The sequence below is a fragment of the Meriones unguiculatus genome, chromosome 9 (genome assembly GCF_030254825.1).
Source record: "Meriones unguiculatus strain TT.TT164.6M chromosome 9, Bangor_MerUng_6.1, whole genome shotgun sequence".
Taxonomy (NCBI): domain Eukaryota; kingdom Metazoa; phylum Chordata; class Mammalia; order Rodentia; family Muridae; genus Meriones; species Meriones unguiculatus.
This window is the reverse complement of record NC_083357.1, coordinates 63,368,435-63,392,374: the sequence shown is the minus strand read 5'-3', so window position 1 is coordinate 63,392,374 and position 23,940 is coordinate 63,368,435. Positions and strand designations below refer to the sequence as shown.

Sequence of the window (23,940 nt, the reverse complement as noted above, 5' to 3'; positions counted from 1 at the left end):
ATTTACAGACAACAGAAACCCAAAGGGGGATTTTTTGGTTCCCATATTCAAGATGTAGGGAAGACCCAGGAAGAGGCTGAGTTTAAAGAGGAACCAGGGCCTTACACGTAGCCACACATACCTGTGTCTCCCCTTCTATCTGCCCCTCATCCTGTGGCTCTTGCACATGTTGGCTTTATTTTTCTCAAAATAGTGTCTGCTGTGGTCCCAGCTCTGTTGCTCATATAAGAAAGCTGCTTTTCTTAAGCTAAAGTTGAAAACCTGTTAGGTTTGGCTAGGATTGAGCGTCTACTTCTGAATGATCCCCACAGCCAGGCGGGTGAAGAAGGATGTTGGTTGCACTTAGTTACTGTGTTCCATCCTGTGTGCAGAAGTAGGATGAGGCAGCTGAAGAGATGGCCCAACACGATGGGCAGCATCCACTTCACATGTGAAAGGGATGTAAGAGGTGGGGTTCCCACCAAGAAAGTGAGAGACATCTTTTGAAGGGGTGGGAGGAAGAATGGCAGGCAGATGAAAAAGGCGAGCCCCCTGTAAGCCCTGGTGGATTATGGAGTGGTTTGTGATCAGTGGCCACACATCGGTGTGACTGTGGCCATGACTATGAAATGTGAAAGACGATGGCATTGAAAGTGCTTGGAAATCGGTTATGTTATGATATTGCTGAGAGCTGAAACCTTGAAGAAAGAACAAGATAGCAGGGTTGAGAGGTAAGCATCAGGAAGTCTTTTATATAGGGCTGTGCAGCCTGGCCCCCTTCTGTGCAGTTCTATAACAGCTGCTGTAGGAAAAAGGCAGCAGAGTTTGCCTTCCCAGCTGCAGTGGCCTGCTGCCGGGCTGTTCAGAGCGATGAATGTCTTTGCTCATTGTTCTGTCTTCCTGGGCTTGAACCCAGGGTCAGCATTAGTGAGGATCCTGCCACAGAACCAATCCTGGTTTTCAAAGATGATATTTATATTGCACAGCTTATGTCTGAAACTGAAAAGCTACCTTGCCCTCCAGTCTGCATGGGTGATGTTTTTAAACAGCTATTTTTGGTTCTGCCTTTTGACTCTCCATACTGTGCTTTGCTCTTGTTCAAAAAGAGTCTTTGTGTTTTAGCACTCTGCTGGTTTGTATATAATAATGGCTTCCCAAAGATGTCCATATCTTAACTTCAGCATTTCTGAGTAGACTGTCCTGCATGGCAAAGGAAGCTGTGCAAGTGGAGTAAAGTTGAGGGTCTTCAAGGAGATGAGCATTCTGGATGATCATGTGGGTTTCCTGTGATGGAAAAGTGCTTATAAGAAGGAATAAGAGCTGGCTGTGGTGGTGCACACCTATAATTCCACCATTCAGGGAGGCAGAGGTAGGCAGGTCTTCGTGAGTTTGAGGCTGGCCTGATCTATAAATTGAGTCCAAGACTGCCAGGGCTACACAGAGAAACACTGTCTTGAAAAACTAAGAAGAGGAAGAAGAAAGAGAAAAGAAGAAGAAGAAGAAGAAGAAGAAGAAGAAGAAGAAGAAGAAGAAGAAGAAGAAGAAGAAGAAGAAGAAGAAGAAGAAGATCAGGGCTGATGGCTAGAGTAAGAGAAGGCAAAGTCACAGAACAATAGCCATAGAGATGGAGACAGAGAGACAGCAGCGGTGGGATTAGGGGGACAACTCTCCACTGAAGTATGCAAAAAGTCTCTAAAATCTCGAAAAGGAAAATGTTCTCCTCTAGTTTAGTTAACACCTTAATTTTAGGACTTTTGACTTCAAGGTTTATGAAATAAACATATGTCATTCTAAACCACTGAATCTTGTGGCAATACTTCATAGCACCAGTAAGAAATGTTCCTCTACGTTTCTGGACAGCAACTTGGCAGTATGGATTAGGAAGTAGAAAAGAACTTAATGCCTCCTCACTGAGTCATTCTACTTATCTATTACGTATGTATCAAGATGTTTTGTGTTACTGTGTAGGATATAAAAACCTTGGGACTACCGGCCTGAGGACTGTGGGCACGCTTCCTTGTTGCAGCATAACTTGCAACATGATCTTTATACAGATGGCCCTTGCCCTCCCGTAGTGGTTCTCAACCTTCCTAACGCTGCAACGTTTTAACACAGTTCTCCATGGTGCGGTTACCTCCAACCATGAATTCTTTTCACTGCCACTTCGGAACTGTAATTTTGCTCCTGTTATGAATTGTAATGTTTTCTGGTGGTCTTAGGCGGTTCCTGTGAAAGAGTTGTTCAGTTCCCCAGAGGGGTTGTGACCCATGGGTTGAAAACTGCTGCCCTAGAGAATATCGCTCTGAGCAGTATATTGTCATGGCATGTGGGGACTGATGGCTGTATGAAAGAGTGGTATGATGACAAGTCTGATCTATTGAGTCAGCAGCTGCTCACTGACCATGGCTGAGTACCAGGCCTGGGAAGGTGCATGAGGTTGATTACAGAGATGGTAACTGACACAAAAATTTCTCAGAAAAACAAAACAAAAACGACACTTCCCTTAAATTTTGAAGGATCGGTAGGAATGGGTGGTAGCTGTTTCACTAAGTTAGAGAAGACGTTTCTTTTTTCATCTGCACACATGTTAATGACAGCACATGCAAATGCTGCTTGCACACCAACAACTCTCAAGGCACTGTACCCTGAAGCAAATCAAGCACCCTTGAGTTACAGATAATAGAGGAAAATAAAATAAAATAAAGGAAACATCCCAAAGGTCCTCCAGTGGGTGAATGGCTCATCCATGCAATGATATACTGCCCAGTCATGAAAAAATGATTGAGTAATAGATACATGTCATAACTGAGGTGAATCTCCTCAGCATTAGATCGGATATATATATATATATATATATATATATATATATATAGCCAGTTTCAAAAGGTTGCATGCTGGTGGGGTCATTTATATAAAATTCTTTAAAAGACAGTTCCAGCCAGGCCTGTAAATTCAGTTCTCGGGAGACAGAGACAGTACACACAGTACCCTCGCTAGCTTTAACGGTCAGCTTTCTCCACTCTGGAGACATCTGAGAAGATAATCTCAATTGAGGGGTTTCCCAGATGAGATTGGCCTATGGTCAGGCATGTCTGCAGGGGGCTGTCTTAATTATTCATTCATTTTGGGGGGCTCAGCCCACTGTGGGGAGCACCATTCCCTGGACAGGTGACCCTTGATCGTGATAAGAATCCAGCTAAACACGAGTCTGTTTAAACCAGCAAGCACTGTCCTCCATGGTTTCTGCTCTACTTCCTTGGCTGTGAGGTGAGTTCCCTGGTTTGGACAGTGCTGTGTGGAATAGTAGACAGGCCTGGCGTCGGGTTTCTGCCTTGAGTTCCTGCTTTGACTTCCCTCAACGGACTGTAACCTAGAAGCATAACTCAAACAAACCCCTTTCCTTCCCTGGGTTGTTTTTGTCCACGTTGTTTGTTATAGCAACAGAGATGGCGTGCAGTAAGACCCCGTCTCAAAAACCAAACCAAAAGAGACAACCTTGTACAGACGAGAAACAAGTCAGTAGTTCTAGAGATAAAGAGGTTTGCTATAGTCTTGTGACTTTTAAAAGGCCACCGCACAGGGAAATTCCATTCACATTGATAGAACAGTGGAGATTGTGATGGTCATTGTATGACTGTACAGGTGAGACAAAATTACACACACCCACACACATTTGTGCAAACAAGGGAGCTAGTATTGCAGATGGTGAAAACAGGGCCTGGAGAGATGGCTCAGTCCATAAAGTTTCCTCTGCATGAGCATGAGGACCTGAGTTTGGGTCCCCAGAATCCACACCAAAAGCCAGGCACAGTAGCACACACAAGCTGTGACAGGTGGGTCCCTGGGTCTGGCTGGCAAGCCGGTATAACTGGATCAATGAGCTTCAAGTTCCATGGGAGACTTGCCTGAAAGGAAAAAAAAAAAAGGAGAGCCAAAGAGAAAGACACCTGACATTGATTTACAGCCTTATCACACACCTCTTGTACATGCATACACACATAAACACACACACACAAGGATGCACAGATGCAGGCATGCATTGACATACACATGCACACACCGAAACACGCATGCACATGGAAAATGGAGGAAGGACTGTAGCATCTCCCCAGCATTAGAGCAGTGCCTGTTTTCTGGCTTTGATAACGCACCGAGAGATGTCACCATTAGGGAAAGATGAAAGATGGGTCTTGAGTAACAGAACTCTGCTTCCTGTAATCTATAACCATTTCAAAATGGGAAAAAAATAGCTATAGGCTAAAATTTCTTTTGTTCCCAAGAATATCCTCAAAACCTGAAAATATCCAGGGCCATTTGAGTTAGTGTTTGAGCCCCTCGTTGTCCCCCTATGGTGTCCAGATGTTTGTTCATGGCCACATGGGACAGGGAGGTGATACTAGCAACTGAGAGCAGAGGGGACTGGAAGCTCATTCCCCCCCCCGCCCCCGACATCTGCAGGGCATTGGGCTGCTTCATGCCTGCCCATCCCATCACCCGCACCCGGGGTATCATACCCAGCTAAGGAAACAGGGAGATTCTGTGTATGTGAGACACTGTTGATGCCATCATGTGGTGTGAATCTAGCTTTCTGCCTTACCAGCTGTTGATGAGAGAAGGGACATAGCTGGGCAACAGGCTAGAGCAAAATGACCTCACTGGAGAGGCAATCCAGGCAAGGAGACAGATGGCTAAGATTTAGATAAGAAGACAGGCATTTGGTGTCGGCAATTATATGTAGTGAACGAGGAATAGCAGGTGAGATTATATCAGATGTTCTGAATTCTGACTTTAACACTTGAGTATCATGTGACCTCTGAAAAGTTATTTAGCAGCTTTGGAGCTCAGTTTCTTTTCTGGAGGTTGGCATCACAGAAGCCAGGTTGACTAATTTCTTTCCATATTTGCTGTTTGTTCGGTATTTAAACTCTATGTCTGGGTGCGTATACATCTTTGATCATAACTTAACAGTGAGATCTCCCACTTTAACATTACAGTTCCTCCATACAACCTCAGAGGAGCCCAAGGGGGGTGGTGCAACAAGCTGTTATCATGATGCCCTAAACAGTGCATGTTCCTTTGCCTCTGCTGGCCCCAACTTCTAATCTGTTTAGTATGTTTCTTTTCTTTTTAATGCTTATTTATTTATTTATTACACGTATGGGCGCTTTGCCTGCATGCATGTCTGTGCACAACAGAGTTTAGGAGAGGGCATCTGATCCCTTGAAACTGGAGTTACGGATGGTTGTAAGCCACTGTGCGGGTGCTGGGACCTAGGTCCTCTGTAAGAGCGACAGGTGCTCTTAACCACTGAGCAATCTGTCCCGCCCCTACTTAACATATTTCTATGACGTCATTTTATATTATGTTAGCCAAACTTCGTGTTCGCTTTTCCCATACCGTGACCTTTCATTGAGTCAGTTGTGTCTGTTGGAGTTCTAATGTCCTTACGGTCTTTGTAACTTTTGACATGTACTTGGATTCAACAGTCTTACAGTTTCCCCCTCAAAGCAGGAGGTGTTTATGACGAGCTGTCCCTAAACTATTGTCACCTGGTGTTCCAGTGGGACCATAAGTATCCTCGCTCTCCTGTTTAGTCCTTAAGATTATTATCTTGAACTTCGTGTGCCCTCCCTCTATTTGAATAATGCAGAAACACTATTAATGTAGTTTGAGGGACTTTTCGCCTTACACAAACACTCTACTGTTGTGTCCCTCTGCCCCTCTTTCTTCTCCTTCTCCTCTATCGAGTCCTCTGGCTCCCTGTGACCCTCCCAACTGCTCTGACTTTTTGAGTCCTTTGACTTCTGACTCCTGGGAGTCTCCACTCGGGTGTAATGGAGACTTCTGGTTTGGGGGATGAGGAAAGGATGTTCAAGTCCCTTCACTAGAGTACTGAGGATCATACATGCCTCTCTTTCGTTAATCCAGGCAGTATATGTCAATGAATTCACTCTATTCAGGGCTCCCTGCCCTCCCAGCTCTTCATACCCAGCAGGGCTCACAGGACCTGTAAGGAATACACACGAATTCACTGGCAAAGCTGTTATGGAAGGCAAAGGATGCTCTCAGGAAATCCCAGTCCCATCAGAGGCCTATAGGACCCGAGCTGACATGCTACCTGATAGGGCAGCAGGAGCCCAGGTCATTACAGCAGGGATTCCCCCAAGATAATGCTCCAAAATGCTGTGAACTCTCCAGTGACACCATAGATACTTAGAAGGGGGTGCAGAGGAAGAGAGGAAAGGAGAAAGATGAGGTGGAGGAGGAAAAAGAGGAGAGAAGAAGAGAGAGAAGAAAGGGAGGAGGAGGAAGAAGAGGGGAAGGAGAAGGAGGAATCTCCACTACCACTGATGTATTTGGATGAGTGAGATGGAGTGTGAGGAGCTAAAACTGCCTTCCTCCTGCCCTCTGATCTAGATTTAGGGATCCTCCCTCACGTGGATGGTAGCTAGGAGGAAGACTCTTCAGCTCTTCTCTAAATAAAACTTGATGGTCCTAGCCAGGTGTGGTGGCCCGCATCTGTAATCCCAGCACTTTGTAGACTGAAGTAGGAAGATCAGGAGTTCAAAATCACCCTCAGCTACATAGTGAGTTGGAAGCCAGCCTGGGCTACATAAGATTCTGCCTCACACAACAACTACAATACAACGACAAAGACCCTGTTGGTCCAGAGAGTTCTGAACTGGGGAAGGCACAACTCTGGGTCTCCTCAATCCCAAGACTGAAGCCACCGAGTGGGGTCTCATATACCCCATGTGCTTTTACTGTGGCATTGGAAGGTTATATATCCAAGGGCACTGGAAGGGCTTTTGCTACTGCATCTGAGATGGTCTGCCTGTCTCCCTAGGTGATGCTTAGAGATGCTAAGTAGACCCATGTTTTCAATGCTACCAGTGACACCAATTGGGCTTCTGTACCCCATTGAAGGGCACATAGGCCTGCGTGAGTGCACACACAGTGTGATCTAAACACCCTACTTTGGAATTTTTCTCACCCTTAAATCCATTTTTGCCACCGCCTCAGCTCAGTTTTGTCAAGAATGTGCAATTTTCATGATATGAAGGGACAGTCTGGGTCTCCATCGTGGCAGGAAGAGCAGCCTGAGTCTCACTTGAGACTTCTTTTTATTGATACACATCACTGGCAAGTCACTGGCAAGCTGGTACAAAGCCAGGTCTCACCCTCACCCTCTGATGACTCTGCTGACCCATTTGACACTCTGAAGGCAGGGCCAAGTTGAAGTCAGACCTCCGCCTGCACCTCCTGGGCCTACCTTTTCCCTTGGGCTAACGGGCTCCCTCTCTACTTCCGGGGTGTGAGTCACAAGTAGCTCCTGTCAGTGGAGCAGGTGTGTGTCATTTCCTTACTCTGAGGAGACCCAAGGTTGCACTATTTTCCACCCCCACAAACACCCTTATGGGGCTTGGATGCTTGCCATAGACACCCTTCATAAGCTGTTGGGGGGAGGGCTTCTTCCTCTCATTCTGCCATGCCCACCCCCTTCCTTTAGTAAATGAACCCCCCGCTTATACCTGTCTTCGAGCACTGGTTCCCATCCTCACCATGCTTCTCTGAGACCCGGTTCCCCTCTTGCAGAAGACTGGCCTGAAGAGACAAGGCCGGCTGATCTTCTGTCAGCGGACCTTCCCAGGATGAGAGGGTGTTGATAAGCTGAGAGCCCTCCTCAGAGAGAAGAGGTCTAGAACCGCTTGGTAGAAGGGAAGTTCAGCTCCTATTTCCTTGTCACATTCCTGAGACATTGTCTGTGGCAAAGCATTCCTGAGACAACTGTGTGGCCAGAGCAGGCTGAGAATTTTCACGGTACTGGCTCCCCCGGTGGGTCGGCTCCTGTTCTGCTCAGGGAAAACTGGGAAGAGCCTAACCTCACTAAAAAAGGGGCCACAGGAGGGCCAGCTCACTCTGTCAGGCCGTGGCCTGTGGTCTTGGGGCTGATGATGACGGAGCCTTCTGAGCCAACTGGAAAGCTCTCGGGGAATGAGAGATGAAGAAAAAGGCCTGAGGACACCGTCTTGTGAGATTCCCTTGAAGGAGTTGGCCTTTGTAGGTAGAGGGAGCTGAAGGAGCCATAGCTGTTATTCAACCATAAGAAGGGTCAATAAGTGCTGGCGAGATGTGATCTGCTCCACTGCATCCTTAAGCCAGACACAAGAAGTGACAGAAAATACACTTGAGCCTTCTCTTCCCTTCCCTTCCCTTCCCTCCCCTCCCCTCCCCTCCCCTTCCCTCCCCTTCCCTTCCCTTCCTTTCCCTTCTCTTCTCCTCTTTTCCCTTTCCTTCCTTCTTATTTCTTTTTTCCTCTCTTTTTTCTTTCTCCCTTCCTTCCCCCTTTTCTTCACCTTCCTTCCTTCCTTCCTTCCTTCCTTCCTTCCTTCCTTCCTTCCTTCCTTCCTTCCTTTCTTTCCTTCCTTCCTTCCTTCTTTCTTCCTCCCTTCCTCCCTCCCTCCCTTCCTTCCTTCCTTCCTTCCTTCCTTCCTTCCTTCCTTCCTTCCTTCCTTCCTTCCTTCCTTTCTTTCCTTCCTTCCTTCCTTCTTTCTTCCTCCCTTCCTCCCTCCCTCCCTTCCTTCCTTCCTTCCTTCCTTCCTTCCTTCCTTCCTTCCTTCCTTCCTTCTTTCCTATGATGTTTGTTTTGTGTGCATATGTGTATGTGTGCATACATGCACAGGCCTCAGCATATGGTGTTTTCTTCAACTGCTCTCTACTTTATTCTTTGGGAGATCATCTCTCACTGGGCCCAGCCTTGCCTTATTGGCTGGCCAGTGAGCTCCAGGAATCTTCCCATCACCTACACACAGCACTGACATTGAGGGGCATGCTGCTGTGCCCATTTTTTACATGGGTTCTGGGGTGCTGGACTCGGGTCCTCATAAAACAAGTACTTTACCCATTGAGCCAGCTCTCTAGCTGTGCCCTTGAACTTTCTAAGGAAGCCTTTTTCATTCCTCAAGCAATGGGGCAGGCTGCAAAGATGAAGTAACAAGCGTCTTATCTCTAAGAGTTTACAACAAGGGTGTTGCTCCTATGACCTGTACAGTTTCTTTTGTTGAGACCCTTTGTAGCTTGGATCAGAGTCCATCCTGGTCTCTTTCATCTCTGCGTGCTTTTGTAGCCAATCCCTACTCTGCCCAGACCTTGTCCTTTGAGTGATAGAGGCTACTGTATCCCCTGGGCCTGCATCTGGTAATGGGCTATATGATGACTCTTGGCTGTTACTCCAGAATTATCTGCCCTGAACCGAGTGGATTCCAGGTACTCAGTGTCTTTGGTGTGTGTGTGTGTGTGTGTGTGTGTGTGTGTGTGTGTGTGTGAACTCTTATGGGTCATTTTACCACCCCCAGGCTTATGAGTTCCAATTTTTCTCTCTAGAGCTGCAGAGGAGGAAGTGAGGAAACAGACTGGTCCCCGCAGGACTGATTAGAGTGCCTGGCCTCTTGCCCCCAACAGGCTTGTGCTTGCAGAGCATCCATTGGTTGGGTGTCTGCATCCTGCCAAAAGAGCCCCGGGCCTGGCTTTTCACATACCCCCAACCCCCACACAACCAACCCGGCTTTGCATTCTTATTAAATCCTGCAACATCTGCACTATCGTGTTTGTGTCACTGGGTCGGAAGCTGAGAACCAGGACAGTTGGCAATGCACGCGTGACATGGTTAAGAAGGGGTAGAGCTAGAGCTTGCCCCAAGACCTTTCTGCCCTTGGTACGAGGTGCCACCAAGAGCTGATTAGAGAAGGGCTATGCATCTTCAGAGGATGTCTCAGGAATGGATTGGGCTATTTGGTACCACACTCCTGGGTGGATGATGGCCTTCTCCTTGTATTTAGAATAGTCCAGATCCTATTCTAAATACAACTTCAGGAAAGGGGTGTTCCATCCTTTGCTTAGCTTACAAAAAGCCTGTGGGCCAGAGCTGGGGAAATAGCTCTGTTGGTAAAGTGCTACTGTGCAAGCATGAGAACCAGAATTTGATCTCCAGAGCTTGTACCAGAAGAGCTGGACTTGGCAGTGTGTGCCTGCAGTCTTAGCACTGGGGAAGTGGAGACAGATGGATCATGATGGTGTGCTCTCCAGCCAACCTTGCCTGCTAGGAGAGCTCCGGACCTATGAACGACTCTATCTCCAAAGCCAACCAACCAAATAAATGAATGTGGCTGGCTCCCGAGGAACAACACCCAAGGTAGACCTCTGGCCTCCGCAGACATGTTCAACACATGTGCAAGCACGCTCACACGCTCAGGCATGCACAAGAACTTGCAGTCAGGAAAGGAAACATAACAAATTTATAGTGAACAAGAAGTGACATGGAAGTAGAGAGCTCATCCTACTGGGGGCCTGGAGGAAGTTCTCGGGCAAAAATGGCATCTGAGGTGGCTTTGCACTAAGGAGGCTTGTATTTGCTGAGACATGGGATACGGGCTGGTGAGACTCTATTCTGCCCTAGACAGAATGTTACCGCAAATTCTCCAGCTGTTGAGAAACAAGTGTTAGTGACTTTCTCTTTCTCTGCTCTCCCACGATGGCCCCATGCCCAGACAGATTCCAGCCCAGCCTCTCCCCAGACTCCATGAAGCTCCCCACTATTCCCTCCATTGGTTGGTGGAGACAGCATCAGCTCTTCCAGTTGGCTGTGGGTGCTTTAGATTCTGCCTTGGAGTAACTCCCTTCGCCCACTCCTTCTTTATCTGTGGTGTTGTCTGTATCCTGGATGAAGTTAAGCTTGCCGAAAATCAGTGAACTGGCCACCAAATTGTCAACCTCAGGGTCTGTTCTTATGAACCTATCCCCTGACCAACTATGGGTTCAGCCACTTTTGTAAATCTTGGGGCTACTTCTGAACCCTGTAACTGACCCCAGATTTTCTTGCCATTCACTGGTAACCTTCTCATTCACATCTTCTTCACAAACCTTAAAGCTCCAGCTCAGGCCCCACCCTTCCCTTGAGATAAAATCAGCCCCTTTGCTTGCATTGCTCACTGTATGTAATTGCATTTGTACCTCTCTTGCATAAACCACACTGGCATTATTTAGTGTTTATGTTCCTCTCTCCAAATCTGCCTAAGTTCCTGATTCCTCCCTGGATTGTAGCATTTGTATCCTTTCCCTTGTTCTCCCACTGCGTGGGTACTCAGGCTGTCTGTTAAGTTTTTGGTAATCACAATCCTAGCAGTGTATTCCCAGTATAGCTGAGAAAGGCTGGAGACAGGGAGACCCATAACATGTAATTTAACCTTGGTATCTTTTCTATAGGATTTTTCTTTTAAAGTGAGAACAAGGACCTGCCCAAGCCCTCCTTCCTTTCCTAACAAAATACATTGCTCAAACATTTGGCCAGAGTAGGGGTGTGGCATAGCAGATAAAAGCGGAAAGCCCAGATCTGTCTTTTCTTTTTTAGCTCTACGATATTGAGTTATTTCAATCTCCCCACACCTCAGTTTCTCTAGAGGCAACACGGCGGAGGCATGAAGAGGCAGGACCGACATCTCCGGTTTGTTTAGAAATTTGTATGTATGACTGAAACATTCAATGTGCCCACTGGATGCTCATCATCCAAGGCTATTGTTACTCCTGGCTGTTCTTCCTCCTAGAAGACAAGATGTGCACATCAGGAAAACCTGAGAAAAGACCTGGCAATGCAGACTTGTTGCTCAGGGCTTGTTGGTAATTTACCTTTCAGCCACATCAACTGTCCTCAGAGGATAGAGATAGGGGACAATAAGGGTTGTCACACTAGCAGGCATGAGGAAGGATCCAGACACCACTCAGCTGACTGTATCTCTTACGTGGAGTGTTCCCATCCGTGCCGAGACCCAAGAGGCCTTCAGATCCATCCACACTGAGACCTAAGAGGCCTTCAGTCAGTCCTGTCAGCTGCCTTCTTCCCCAGACATGCTGCAGTCCACCTCAGCTTCATGTTGAATGGGGGCAGGACCTCCATCCACTTCCTGTGATCGACAGGAAGTCTGAAACCCAGAGAAATGAATCATGGTTCTTTGATCCTGAATGGCACAAGTCACAGCCTAGAAGATGTCCTGGCACCCGTTCTATGCCAGACCTAAGAACTGGTTTGATATTTTGAGAACAGACTCAACCGTCAGCACCTCAACTTCTTCAGTTTGTCCCCCAGGATGAGGGTAAGGGTTAATGCCCAAGTCCTGGGTTTTGTGTTGATCTAGTTTGTCTCCTATACATGTAGCAGAATCCAGCAGCCATGTCCAGTCTCAAGATCCGAGGCTCCCTGTTCTTGTGATGGCTCTGTCTTTGCCTAACTAACTTGAAAGAGTTCTTTTTAACACCCAGATCCTTGTCTGCTACAAATTCTACCTGCCCCATGTGTCCTTGGGAGCCCTGTCAGCAAAGAGATGGCCAATCTCCCTGGGGCAGTCCTGTAATCCTGTAAATCCCTGTAATCCTGAAAGAGGAACCAGGACTACCTTGGATAAGAGTTGGGAATGGCAGAGAATGCCCAGAAGTGTCCCCTTCTGCAGTTTTTGTGGTGATCCTGCCCCGTGCAGAGGGCTGTTTCGAGCTGGGATCCTGCAGAAGCCTCCTCTATCATTAGAGGCGTTTTTCAGCAAGTCTATTTTGGAGCTACAGCTGGGTGCTTCTCAGAATAAATAGAGCTGTGATATGGGGATAAAAGGAGAAAGAAACCATCTCTTTAGACTCACGCAGTCCCCAGTGTTCTGCAAGTTCCTATTCTCATGGAAGGGTCTCTTTCCCTGGGGCCTCTTCCTCTACAGCTCCAGCAGTGGATCTCCTATAAGCACAGGCTCCTGTCATAGGCAATGTTGGGCTTCCTGTGCTCTGGCCAAGTCTGTGCTGAACTCAGGGTCTCTACAAGTTACAAACTGTAGAGGGTCACAGAGTTCATATGAAGGTTGAATATCCCTTATCTAAAATGTTTGGAAGCAGAAATACCTTGGATTTTGCAGTATTTTGGATTTTGGAATATTTACACAGAAATGATGAGATATCTTGAAGACAGGCCCCATGTCATGTCTAAACATTTATTTCTCATGCACAACTCATATGAATAACCACAGGGTGGTTTCATACAATGTTTTAGTGTGCCTATTGAGATGGCACAGACATGGGATTTTCCATCTAAGTGTCATTGTGCCAAAAATATTCTATCAGTTGAGTATCACAGGCTTTGGATTTTCAGACTGGAAATACTCAGTGTAGTGGTTTGGTAGGAATGGCCCCCATAGACTCATGTGTTTGGAATGCTTGGCCATAGGGAGTGGCACTATTAGGAGGCGTGGCCTTGTTGGAGTAGGTATGGCCTTGTTGGAAAAAGTGTGTCATTGTGCAGGTGGGCTTTTGATGTCATATATGCTCAAGATACACCTAGTGTGGCACACAGTCTCCTTCTGTAACCTTCAGATCAAGATGCAGAACTCACAGATCTTTCTCCAGAACCACATCTGCCTGCTCTGTCAGCATGCAGCCATGCTCTCCACCATGATGATAACAGACTAAACCTCTGAAACTGTAAGCCAGCCCCGACTGTATGTTTTCCTTTATAAGAGTTGCCGTGGTCATGGTGTCTCTTCACAGCAATGAAATCCTAACTAAGACACTCAGCATGTGTGTCTTTGTCTTTCTCAACAAAGGATACAGGAGCTGGTCACCTTCCTCTTTTGAGATAACACAACTAAGATGACATCTTCTCTGGGGATTGCTGTGATGTAGATCCCTAACACTCTGACCACACAGCTTTTCTCCAACCTAACACCACCCTTATCCCAAAGCTGTGCTATATTGAAATCCTTGGAAATGAGCTAGGGCTGCAGGGGACAGAAGGTAAATCTGAGGGCATAGCTATTGACCAATGAGAACATGACGTGAGGTGGTCCCCACGGTAAGGCACCCAGTCCGATGCTTTATAAATACCCATTAAGCATGATTACTAAAGGGCAAAAAAGCAGAATGGCATGTGGCCTCATTTGAGGCCAAGTTATACTGTATCCCCTTGTGTGCCTCCCATGGCAAGCGGGTTTGACAAGGCATGGAGATCATGCAAGCCTCTGGATCACCCTTGGTCACAAGCCCTTGCTTCCTCCTTTTCTCTCTTCTGCTGAGGTGTGCTCAACTGCATTCAACCCCTGCCTCTCAGCTGATGCCAGCTGTATAGCTCAGCCCTTGGGGGGGGTGTTCTTGGGAGACTTCTAGAATCTCAGCATATGATAATCCTGAGAAATGGCGACAGGATGTCAAAACCTGCCACCTGCCCAAGGCCAGGAGTGCTCAGCCTCATCTGCTCTGTGGTCTCACTTCTCAGCTTAGGGAGCCAGGTCCACAGTGCTTTTCTACTTCCTGAAGCCATCTCCAAAGAAAGAGCTGGGGGCGGTAAGATGCTTGGCTTGGAAATGGACCCGTTCTTGGCTAAGTTTCTACATTAGTCTATAGAAATCTCAGGGGGCAGCTAAGTGGCACAGCTGTCAGTGTGGAGTATGGTCCACCTTGCTGAGCTGTGAGGGACATTGTAAGTACCCTTCCCAGTAGCTGAGGTGTGAATGCCAACACCACATCCTGGAGACGGGCCTGACTCTTCTGGCCATACAGCCAGGGTTGAGAATGTGGGTTTTGAACTCAACTTATCTTGGAAGTATATATCATTTCCCCTGTCTTAGCCTGGTGACTTTGGGCTGGTTCTTTAGTCTCTCTTTGAGTCTATTTCTCCACCTATTATTGGAGAATATGAACAGTATCTCTACCGAGGAATTCCTCACTCTTTAATTTACCACAGCATTTAGTGAGCCTACTCTGTACCAAGCATAATGCAGGAACGGACATAGTTTGGGAAAGGCTGACATGGCACCTGTACTGAGTTGCCTGGGCACTCTGCTAGGAGATGGAGTGTTATGTATATTCTACAAGAAAGTTTGCTTAATGCCATAGGAAATGCTTGGTGATGGCTGTTCTTTCATTCACCATTAGAAATATGGCAAAAATGAACCACCTTTTTAGAAAGCATGTTTTCATCTGGTTAAATCATTCTGCTCCTCATTTTGTGGAGATTTTTTATGAGTTGGGGTTTCCTGGGGGAAGAGACCAAAAGGAAGTATAGAAAGAGATTTAGTGTGAAGAGTTGGACAACATGATTCTAGAGGCTGATAAGACCCCAGCTCTACAGTTAGTAAGCTGGAGGCCTTGGAGGGCTGGTGGGTAAGCTCCAGTCTAAAAACTGGCTTAAGACCAAGGGGAGAACCCATGCTTTAGTTTGTTTTAAAAGACAGAATATCCCGAGTCCCATCTGGGAGGTCTTCTGGCAGGGGAATTCTCCCTTACCCTGGAAAGATTCAGTGTTTTGTTCTTCAGTTCTTCAACTTCTCGCACGGGGCCTATCCACCTTGAAGAGGGTGATCTGCTTTATACAGTTAACCATTCAAATACTGATTCCATCCAGAAACGGACTGGGAGATCCTCTCAGAGTGAGGTTTAACTAGATGTCTGATACCTCATGGCTGGCCTAGTCAAACTGAAAAAAAAAAATCATCATGAGGAACAATGGTCAGGGAGGTAGTAGCTGAGAATGACTTTGAGGACAGTGGGAGACCTCTGGGCTGTCCTGGACAGCTACCTGATCCTGCAGGGGAGGGAACCCTGCCTGCGGTCCAGGCAGGGAATCGTAGAGCTTGAGCTAATACAAGGGCCATGCTTTTATCACTTTATGGTTGTCCATTTTTGCCAACATTTAAAACAGTTCCCATTAAAAATCTTATTTGTACTTTCTCAGGAAAACCTTATATCGGGCAGATGTCTTCATATGTGGAAGATAACACACAGAGTTTGAACCCAGGCTGGCTCCTCTAGTCTGTAGACTGCTGTCCTGTTGCCTTGGCCTCTGGTAGTAATGCTCTGGCAACCCCTCTTAAGCTTCTCTGACCAGTTGCTGTCTAAAGTGACCCCACCCCAGGCACCACCAAGTCCTGTAGGGTCTTGGTAGGAAAACTGTCCTGTCCATCTAGGGGGTACTCAAACAGCTGGAGGGACCTGACTATGGCCAACCATATAGAAAGGTCCAGCAGTACACCCCCCTGCCCCGGGTGCTTGCAATGTTTTCTAAACTTGTGCCAACATTTACTATCTCACATATTATTCCTTATTACTGTTATTAAAGCTCTCAAGAGAAACTACTAGAAGAGGTCCTTTCTCCTTATTCTTTTAGAAGGTAAGGCCTAGAGAGATGGGCCTCCGGGTAGACTCTTCTAGAACCACTGAGTGACAAAAATAACATTGCTCTATTTCTGAGCACAGCGTGCAAAACAGACATGTGCAGGTCAAAGAAAGAAATTCTCCAGAAAGCCTAGGACTTCTACTTCTACAAAGCTGGAGGGGTAGCCCACTGAAGAGGGTTTGAGGCAATTCTAATATGTTGCTATTGGGCCATACAGTCCCATGCAGGGACAGCCACCTTCCACAAGGAAGGTTATCCAGGGGAAACTGTTCAAAGGTTCACAAGGCAGTGAGCTCTAGGTTGGGGGCTTCCAGGGGCGCAGAGACCCCATTCTTAGACTGCAGGTTTTTGATTTGGCATTGTAAATGCTTTTCACACAAAGGCAACCGAACCTTTTGCATAGCACATGTGACTCAGGCCGTAAGGGATTTGGAGCTCTAAAGATGACGTGATTTAAATCTGGAGGTTAGACGGTGGTGGGCCCATTTTGATGTGTTTGAATTTGGTGTGACAGTTTATACTGGTGAATAAATGACTGTGACGAAGGAAGACATTTGTTCTCATAGGTCCGCGGGAACTGAGAAAATTAAGTGAACAAGCTCAGGATTGGCTGCTGTGAATAATTTCCGCAGCCTTTAAGGAGTCAGGCCTTTCCTTGGTATCCTGGTCTTTGGCCCAAGGGTATGTAGGGCAGATAGGGATCAGTTCAGGATCTGAGAGTTCCTTAGAAAAGGTAGTTGGAGCTTAGGCTCCACGAGGTTGTTTTGCATGTGAAAAGTATGCTTTGGGCATCTGGCTGACCCCAGAAGCCCATCCCTTAAGGGCTTGACAAAAGCCCAAGTATCAGAGCATCAAGTTCATGGCCTGACAAGAGCACATAAGCAACTTATGCTCTGAGGACTGAAAAGATCAACTGCCCCAAGCGCCCTAGGAAAAACAAGTCAGGCTAGTTGACTTGTTTTCTTCTATCTCAGAGGTTCTGTAAATGGAACCAGAAGGGACCCAAGATTCCTGTCTTACTCCCTCTTTGTACAGAGGGCACTTCAACGCAAAGAGTTGAGCCACCTTTATCTGAGTCTCATGGTTGGTCGGGATGTGTGTAGCTCCTTTGTGAGAGTGCTTACCTAGCAAATGAAGCTCTGGTTTCATTTCCTAGCATCATGAAAACAGGACATTGTGTGCTTGCGGTCCAGAACTTGAGAACTGGAAGCAGGCAGAACATAAGTGAAGGGGGGCAGGGGGGAAGACAGCTCCAAGCTCAAAGGTGACAAAGGGTAGTTTATTCTGAAGCCAAAATAGGAGTGAATGTTCCCACAAACATAGGTTTAGGTCTCCCCAAATACAGTGTCCCAAGGTGGAAGCAGCTTCATGGAGTTTTTGTGGTATTAGAACAAAGTTATAAATCAAGGCATTTTAAAAATACATCAAGGAGATGGCTTACTTCAAGAGGAGAGAACCTCAGCTATAGGCCAGGGATGGTATCTGGTTCTTAGCCCTTCCATTGGTGGAAGAATAGAGTTTTGTTAATACATCCCAAATACATCTGTTCGTCAGGATATTAGGTCTGACACAGAGGCGGGGTCTGGCTCCTTGTGGGGCTAAAGATAGCCAAAGAGAATTTGTAATTAAGCTCTGGGGTTGCAATATTCCAAATGATCCATGGTGTTTGAAGAGTTAATTAGCCTTTGTAGATTCAGCCACATTTCAGGAATTCTTTTTTTTTTTTTTTTTTTTCAGAAATTCTCATTCATAAGTCCAAGGTCATTTTTTTTGCTACATAATAAATTAGAGGCTAGCCTGGGTTGTTTAAGATCCCATCTCAACAACAACAAAATAATGGTTAATTGTAGAGCAGAGCCTATAACTCAATGCTTTACCCATGTACCTTGGGGTTGGATAAGCCAGATGAAACATGCCTACCATCTCTGTCTATAACAGTCCTTAAACATTGGAGAACATAAGCTCAGAAATGCTTCCAGCAGCAACATAGACAGTTCTCTGGGACAGCCGGAAGATGGTAGCACTACCGAGGTCCCTGCCAACCCTAAACTCAGCCAAGACCCAAGATGTCAGAGCTGGGCTGCTGCTTGGGATGAGGAAACTTCAGTATGGTCCCAAGTTTGGTCTGGACCAAGTGCTGGGCAGTTATATTTCCCTCTCTGCCATCAGCCTACAGACTGTCACTCAGGCACACTCAAATAGCTGTGTCATCACTCCCGTTAAAGATGCTTTAGTGAGGCCAGCCAGTGAAGGCTGGGGAGGTCTCAGAAACAGAGAGACCAGATTGACCCCTCTACCCAGTGTTTAAAGAGAAAGAATTCAGAGACCAGACAAAGGAAGGAGCGGGGAAGAGATGTCATTATAGATTGAAGGTACAAGCTTAAATGGGGAGGGCAGCTTCCCCAGAGAGGTGCAAACCCTGGGTTTCTGGACAGGGTCTGGTGTACAAACTTTAATGGAAGGAGCATTATTCATAAGAAAGGAAGAAATATTCACGGGGAGGCGGCGGGCATGACTAAAGGCAGAGCAAAGGTAGGAAACTCAGGAACGGGTGGGGAATTATTTTCTGAATAGCGTTTACTCCCACTCCATGTCCTTATATGAGATTCTAGCATGTGTCATGGCATTAGGTGTGTGATGGGGACCGTGGATTCTGCAAGACGAAGCAGTTAGCAGTTGTTTGGTTCATGCCTGTTCCAGCTGGCTTTGGATGTTCTTGTGTCTGTATCCTTTGAGAGGTCACATGATGTCCTGCTGTGACACAGTCCTGAGGTTGTATCAACCTGTAGGTACTCTGAGACCCCTTCTAGTGCTGAATTGTGCAGTGTTCTGATTTAGTCAGGGATGGTCCAAGCCCAAATTGTTACCACTGCATCACAGAGGCAGAGGAGGGCAGGAGCAGGCAAATAAAGGAGCATTGGAAATTATTAGCTGTTTAAGGGTTGAGGACTGAAAGCTAGAACCCAGGCATCCTCTCTTCTGGAGCTGTCCTCTTTCTTCTGTTCCACAGGCTTCTCCTTCAGCAGGCCCTCCCTCCTCGTGCCATGCACCTGTGCCAGTGAACCTCGCGGTACCCAAGAGTTTCACAGTGTCCATTCATGTTTGGCTTAACGTTCTATCCATATTACCTGTTTGTTGCCAGAAGGGCTGTGGGATAGGCAGTGAACAGGGCAGCCTGTGTTCTAGATTCTTCCTTTCCTTACCTGGCACTCAGCCATGCAACGAGACACTTGACAAGTGATGACAATGTTGACAGCTGAGAATAGAACCCAAGAGTGGGAGGGGAACCTGCTCATCCAGTGCTGTGGAGGTAAAAAGAGTTGGGGTTGTCACCTTACCTGAGAATGAGCAGGGAACAGAATTCAGAATGAACTCGGTATCACACAGGAGCCAATGGATGAGCTACCAGGCCATGGGGAAGGTTGTATGACCCTCAGGGACTATTATGCTCTGAAATTCTAAGTATCCAAGACATAAACCCAGAGAGGAGGGACCTGCTGGTCAGCTTCACATGCAGAAAATATGGCAGGACCACTGGCTTGTCTTTCTAGGACTGGCTTTCAAAGTTCCTGTTCATGATACCTGGTTTTAACCTTGCTCATTTTGATTACTACAGAGTTTTTTTGAGCTGGGAGTGAAATGTAGTAGGTGATTAGTATAGGTGACCATGGTACGGAAGGATGTGTGAATACACCAGAACTTCACCCACAATGTTGTGTTCTGCAGTCCACAGACTGTAAAGACAGAGTGAGGGTCATGGCCAACACTTCCAGAGGGAGAGCTAGTATCTGAAGGCAGATGAAACCTTAATAAGTCCTAGGGAAGAGCTGTGGACAAGAAAGATCCCTTATCGCCAAACGTTTACAGAGATGCTTAAAGGAAGGATCTATGATCACAACCATGACTGATAGTCCATATTGGAGGCATCTACCTGGTGCTTTTGGAGAAAGAGTTCAGAAAGATGAGACAAATTAAGGAATTGGGAGGGTGATTCATTAAGGCAGTGGTTGTCAGCCTATGGGTTATGACCCCTTGGAGGTTAAACAACCCTTTCACAGGGGTTGTCCAAGACCATTAGAAAACACAGACATTTACATTATGGTTCATACCAGTAGCAAATTTATAGTTAGAAGTAGCAACAAAAATAATTTTAAGGTTGGGGGTCACTGCAGCATGAGGAACTGCATTGAAGGATTGTAGCACAGGAAGGTTGATACCAGTGAATTACCCTGAAAGGATATGCTCCAGAGGAGGCGTACTTCCCAAGACAGCAGCGTACCCTGGGATTTCGATAGCCTTATGGGCAGCTTTAATGGAGAGGAAATTATTCCTGGGAACGAGAGTATTATTCATGAATAATAATTTTTTTTCTATAACCGGGATCTTGGCTTGGGTCTTTGAGAGGTTAATGTCTCTGTCCTCAATTTTACTCTCTTCTGAAAAATAGAGGAACAAAAACCTAAAAACAAAAACCAAAACCCCAGAAACGACCAGCTGGGATTCCCAGTGGCAATCCCTCCGTCGCTGTCAAGTTTGTCCACACAGTTGCTTGTTTGCCCCTACCAGTGTCCCCAGTACCTGCCATCCTCTGAATAGGTCACAAGACTGACTGCCATCCTGTAGAAGGTCTCCCCTCTTCTTTATCATTTTCTTCCCTCTCACTTTCTATCCCCTCAGCTGTCATTTCCCCTTTCCACAAAGGGCTTTCCTTGTGGCCAGTGATTTTAACTCCCAGGGTCTACTTGGGAAAGCCTCAGGTCCAGACAAGGGAACTCACCCTTCTGTTTCACCAAGCTAGAACCCTCACAATGGGGTCTTGGGACTACCACAAACAGCTTAGAGAGGAGTGATGCTTTCAGTTTCTTGAGGAACTTTGCTCTAAGCAGCATGAACCTTCACACCCAAGATGCTGTTGGGAAATCATTCTTCTTAGCTAATCTTCTGGGGTTTTATATGACACAGGCTCGAGGGTGAGGGGGTTGCGCTATCTTTCTCAAGCGATCGGGGTCTCTCTCTGGATGTCAACTGAATGCGGTTACAGAGTATAAAATTTTGGTGTGTGTGTGTGAACTGGAAAGTTCTCAATCATCAAGAGAGAAGTGGAATGTGGTCCCTTTGAAGACCCTGAGCTCCCGGCGAGGGTCATAACCTCACACTTACTTCTGAGTGCCTTCCCCCCACCACACACACACATCTTATCTGCCAGAGAAGGTGGCCAGCACCAGTCCCCTGAGCCCTCTGCTACGTCCTTCCTGCCTCGAGTCTGCGGTGTGCCATAGAGAAGTGAGTTGCTATTCTTTTTCTGACTTCCTGTGATCTGAAACCTGAATGAAAGAGAGCCGATGAACCTGTAGAGCAAACACAGCAGCCTCCGTTCCACACAGGGAAGCTGGAGTCACAGTTTTTAGAGGTAAAACCCAGGACTCTGCCTCTGTTTCTGCTAGCATGGCTGCATGGGGTGTGTGAAAAGCTTGGGAGAGGGTGGAAGTAGAGGCAGGACCTTCACTGTTTTCCTATTTGGGTCAATATAGCTTAAGAGGTAGCCAAAACAATCTCAGAGAAGTATCCACTGCTGAACCAATCCACCGTGGGAAGGGAAAACTCCTGTCTCAAATAGCTGACTTCAGTGCTCCGTTTCTTCTCAGTTTACACTGTAGCTGTAAACATGGAGATGCATTTGTGTCAAAACTATACGTAAATTTGAGATCTTGTATTAATTTAACCGAGTCAGCTCACTGGTGTGGACAAGAGCTGACTCTGAATGAGGCTCTGTGTCCTGCTGGGATGGAAATACAATGGAAACACCTTGGTTTTCTTATCATTTTATGTTTCCTTTTTCTTCCTTCCTTTCTCCCCCCCCCCTTCATTTTTCTCCCCTCCCCTTCCTTTTTCTTTCTGTTTTCAGATAAATTGCTGGTCTTTCTTTCTCTCTCTCTCTCTCTCTCTCTCTCTCTCTCTCTCCACAAACTCCCATTCACAGGGCTTTGCTGTTCAAATTGTGGTCCCCAAGGGACTAGGAGATTGATTCTTCCCTTGCCCATCCCTGGCCACTTGGCTCTCCACTCCCTTTGCCTGGCTCTGGGTCCATGTGACCATTTTCTTTCATGGCTCCTCCTTTGCTACCTTTCATGCTATGGAGGTTTCCAGCTGGGTTTTTCCATGGCCTTTTATTTGAGTTTCTAACCAGGGAATGAACAGTCCTTTGGCAGCTGGAAGAGCAGCCAGGAAGCTGCTCTAGATGAGCTCACTCGGGAAGGGGAGGGCTTGCTCTGTGTTGGTATCTGGGTCCTCTCTACTTTGAATTCTCATAGCTAGGGTTTAGAAGACCAAAATTCCCCCAGAGAAACTACCTGTTTCTCTTCTAGTATCCATTTCTCAATAGAAGGCTTGAGTAATAAGACACTAAAAGAGAAAACGACCAGGGCACTCGGAAGTGAGGGCGTGAGACACCCAGGAAGGCCTGAGATCTGTCACAGCTCAGCCTTGATGAGTAACACACTGGCAAGGAAGGCCTTTGGACCGGGAACTTGGTGTTCTGGGATCCCACAGAGGGATGCATCACTTAGTTTCCTAAAGTCGAGTCTCACCAAGAAGATAAGGGCCGTGCCTTCCTAGGAGGTCAAGGGCTGGGAAACAGGGAGGTGTTGGGCACAGGAGACAAAGTGTCAGCAATACAGAACGAACAGGCTCGGGGGATCTAACAAGCTGTGGTCAGCCTTGTATCTTGTACTTGATAGTTGATGGGAGTATATGTCCCCCCACTGGGTCCCCTAAGTGGTAGCTGTGTGAAGAGATGGATATGTCGGTCAGCTCTGCCATAACATATCATACTGTCCACCTTAGGTGGACACAATTCCAATTAAAATCTTAAAAAGAGTCAGAGCTCTGATGCATGCCTTCAGCCAGTCAAAAGGAAGACCACTTGTACTTAAGCATTTGAGGTCTGCTTGGACAGCACAGCAACTCTGTCTCAAAACAATTGTTTTTTTTTTTTTTTAAGCAATCACTAGACAATCAAGGAAAAATACACATGGCTGGGCCCCGCTCCCAAAAGGTCTTCATTAAGGAGTTTAGGGTGAAAGCAGGAGAGATGTGGCCTAGTGATTGGTACCTGTGTGTACATGGACAGCGTGAAGGACCCAGGCATTATTTAAGGGTATATTATGGAGGTAGTGGGAACTGATCTCACTATTAGAATACAGAGCCCCTGGGTGTGTTTGGGGGTGGGCCCTCCTCCCTGGAAGGCCAGAAGATTGTTTACTGCTGTCTCTGCAGGATCTGGTGGCAAAGAGCCAAAGTCTGGGTCAATCCCATTCCATTGAAATCCTGGCCTTCTCTCCATCTTCATGAGATCTTTGTGGGGTAGTTAATTGCTCAGTGTGCGCTTCCATGCATGAGACTGGTGGTTATACGTGTTGTGTGTGCATGTGTGTGTGCGTGTGTGTGCGTGGGAGTACTTTTGGGTTGCTATTTCCTAATGCCAAGCCCAGTGGGATTTCCTGCTTGCCCGGGGGGGGGGGAGTAGAAGGGAAAGATTCTGTTACCTGCGCTGTTTTCAGAAATAACTCTTTCAGGAAGCATACAGCGACAGAAAGAAGGGATGGCTGAGAGCTCAGCGTCTCAAGGCTGGAGGGAACAGAAGGCACAGGATGGCAAAGAAGCCTGGGACATGATCTGAGACTAATCTCCCAGGACGTAGCTTAGACTCCGGTATGACTTTCCATGGTCCCTGGTCTCCCTTGCCAGGCTGCATCAATTGCCTG

At 46.8% G+C, this 23,940-nt stretch overlaps 1 protein-coding gene across 5 annotated transcripts in view; it reads left to right on the top strand.

Annotated features, from left to right (window-relative positions):
• The window catches only part of Ptk2b (protein tyrosine kinase 2 beta), a 119,239-nt gene that overhangs the window by 26,594 nt on the left and 68,705 nt on the right, over positions 1-23,940 (top strand). Inside the window, exon 1 of one of the 5 annotated variants that reach the window (XM_021654581.2) lies at positions 21,565-21,587. The exons of 3 other annotated variants lie outside the window; for them this stretch is intronic. The gene's annotated coding sequence lies outside the window, so the exon portion shown is untranslated. Of the gene's footprint in view, positions 1-21,564; positions 21,588-23,866; positions 23,888-23,940 lie in introns of those variants that run through there. One more of the 5 variants, XM_021654590.2, reaches the window with a different exon arrangement.